Genomic DNA, 3,328 nt, shown 5'->3' with positions numbered 1-3,328 from the left:
GGGGGGGGGTGTCGGCAGCTGCTGAAAGTAACTTGTAACCTAACCTAGTAAACTTTTAAAAGCAAGTGATCAGTAAAGTAACCAAGTTACTTTTAAAGGAGTAACTAGCAATCAGTAATCAGATTACTTTTTTCAAGGTCACGGTTTCACAACGCTGTCTACAGGTGAAGCTGGTCAGGTGAGATCAGGCCGTGCGCAGAGTCAAGACAGCCCTCATGAGATAACGCTCATCGCATACTAAAAAGTTGCACGCTCTTTGCCAGCGAATAAAAAGGCCCGTCGACCTGCTCGTCTCGATCCAGGTCTCCTGCCTCCTCCACATTCACCCGCTAATACTTCTGGAATAAATAAATAAATAAATAAATGTGCAGACAAAGGAACTGAACTGTGACGAGACTATTTGACTTCCGCTCGGTTTAGTGAAAAATGTCCGTGTAGCATCGTTCGAGTTGCACACTGCGTGTCGGGACTCGTTGTCTCTGTAGTAAAAGGGACAGAAAGACAAACTGCGCTCGCTCCCGACGAGCTGGAAGGAAACACCTGGACGTCTCATCCAGAAAGACTGAAGCTCGACATCAGTGAGGAGATTCAAAAAAATAAAGAAAAATAACTGATCTGAAAGTTGGTGTCCTTCTGTTTAGATTATTCAAGTGAAAACGCACACGCACACGCACACGCACACACACACACACACACACACACACACACGCACACGCACACACACACACGCCTGTTGAAGTTTGTAGGTACAGATCTTATACACGGTGGACGTATCAGATGTAATAACACTTCTATTTTGCTATAATAATCATGTGAGGTTCCCATAAATTTTCAAAATCCTTTTGTAATATATGTTAGCTTCCATCTTCTTCCAGTTTAGTGGAATTTTTAAGTTTTAAAAATTTTTTTTTTTTATCATTTTTGTTTTCATATTTCTTTACAACCCCCCCTCCCCCCTCCCTTTTTTTTAGTTTATTTTCCTGAAAAAAGCAGCAGTAGCATTTATAATAATTTTGGTTTGCCAGTTCCTGTATATACATTTTTTTTATTGTAGTATTTTATAAATTTTTTTACCTTTTTTTCTCTCCGATTTTTAGCAAATCCTGCTACTCTGACTGTTTAACCTTATTTAATTTTAATCCTGGTGATGAGACCAGTTTTGAAAATGAGTGTGGAATGCATATAAAACAAAAATAAAAACTAAATATTTCTTCATAAATAATATTCTGACAAGTCCCCCGGCTAGCTCAGTTGGTAGAGCATGAGACTCACAATCTCAGGGGTAGTGGGTTCGTGTCCCACGCCGGGTGTCACCTTCCCGTGGGCTCACCACCTGCAGGAAGGTTCTTAATCGGTGCATTGTGATCTGGGTGACAGTGCTCAGACTGTCACCCCCGTGACCCGGAAACGGATAAGCGGAAGAAAATGAATGAATGAATGAATAATATTCTGACAGCTACAGGGAGCTGCAGGTTGCAGACATCTAGTATATGTCCTAATATAAATAAATACATCTAATAAAAACAAGGACTCAGACATTAGAAGGATTTTAAACTGTAAATTATGACATTTTTTATTTTTTCTGTCTGATATTTAATTAAACTTGCAATCAAACAATTATTATAATAAGCACTTTTCAGCTGTGAGTACTTCAAATTTCCCTCATCTGATGTTCCTTCCAGTTCCTTGTCATTCTGCAGAAGCTGCTTCACAGGTTGTTTTTTTTAGACCCCGGGTTGTGATATGCAGAGTCACAGCAGGGGAGGATGAGGAAGATGAAATTAATTTAAAGAAGAGGCACCAGAAAAGACGGCATGCTGAGAGCATCCTTAATGGTGTCATGTCGCCAAAGCTAATAAGCCTGGAGGCTTTTTAGTGCGAGCTTTGAAAAAAAAAAAAAAGGAAACGTAGCAGGGAAAGAAAGAAAAAAGAAAAAACACCAGTGGACCGTCCATGAGGAAAACCCGTCACGTCACGCCTCATGAGTCACGTGAATGTTGAGAGACGCCGCAGAAGGTCTGACGGAGATTATTTAATATCAGCTGTGTTTGTAGACTGAGCTGTGGAGCCGCAGGTTGTTGGTTTTAGCTGGTTTTTATCTGGTTTTATCAGGTCTTATCAGGTTTTATCATGTCTTATCAGGTCTTATCTGGTTTTATCAGGTCTTATCAGGTTTTATCAGGTCTTATCAGGTTTTATCAGGTCTTATCAGGTTTTATCATGTCTTATGAGGTCTTATCATGTTTTATCTGGTTTTATCAGGTTTTATCATGTCTTATGAGGTCTTATCATGTTTTATCAGGTCTTATCAGGTTTTATCATGTCTTATCAGGTTTTATCATGTCTTATCAGGTTTTATCATGTCTTATCAGGTTTTATCAGGTCTTATCAGGTTTTATCATGTCTTATCAGGTCTTATCTGGTTTTATCAGGTTTTATCTGGTCTTATCAGGTTTTATCAGGTCTTATCAGGTTTTATCTGGTCTTATCTGGTTTTATCAGGTCTTATCTGGTCTAATCAGGTTTTATCAGGTTTTATCTGGTCTTATCTGGTTTTATCAGGTCTTATCTGGTTTTATCAGGTTTTATCTGGTAACTTTGCCCTCTGTAAATAATTCGATTATGATTTAAAATCGATTAATTGCGCAGCCTTACATTACGATGACTGTCAAAATAAAAGTACCAAGTCCCAGGAGAATATGGTGTGGGAGTCATGACACTCTGGAGTCAGACATTGTTCTATTGTCTCTACTGAGCATGTGCAGAAGAACTGTTCACCACAGCTGAGGAGCGCATGTCCAGTAGCAGCGTCTCCGCCGTCTGCTCAGCTATAAGACCCGAGAGCTGCACTTCCCCTCGTGTCCAAAGAGTTGAACGTTTTAATGCAATTGACGTCAAACCAAGGCTAAAATATTTTATTTACTTTTCCCTATCCCGACGACGAAGAAGTTTTCCTCAAATACGTCAGCTCATGTGCGGTCCGAGATGATCCCCTTCATCCAGACTCGTACAGACAAGCGATGTTTGATGTCTGCCGTTGCAACGCAGCATCTATTAATGGAGGCATCATTAGAAAACATAATTATATAAACCAGCGGTTTGCTTGAGGGGAAATGTCTGAAATTTATGAGGCTTTGTAGGAAAACAATTGTACGACTGTGGTAATGACACATGGATGAATTCACCGTTTCATACAAGGCACAGCTTGATATTAATAATGTATAAACTATATGATTAGTAATAGATAGGATTCAGGAAGCAGGATAATTATGAAATCTGACTATTGAATACTGGAGAAGGGGTAGTAGGATTAGATAAGTGTTTCTTC

The sequence above is a fragment of the Lipophrys pholis genome (assembly GCF_963383615.2).
Source record: "Lipophrys pholis genome assembly, chromosome: 10".
Classification (NCBI taxonomy): Eukaryota; Metazoa; Chordata; class Actinopteri; order Blenniiformes; family Blenniidae; genus Lipophrys; species Lipophrys pholis.
The sequence above is the reverse complement of the archived record's forward strand: the minus strand, read 5'-3'. Positions refer to the sequence as shown.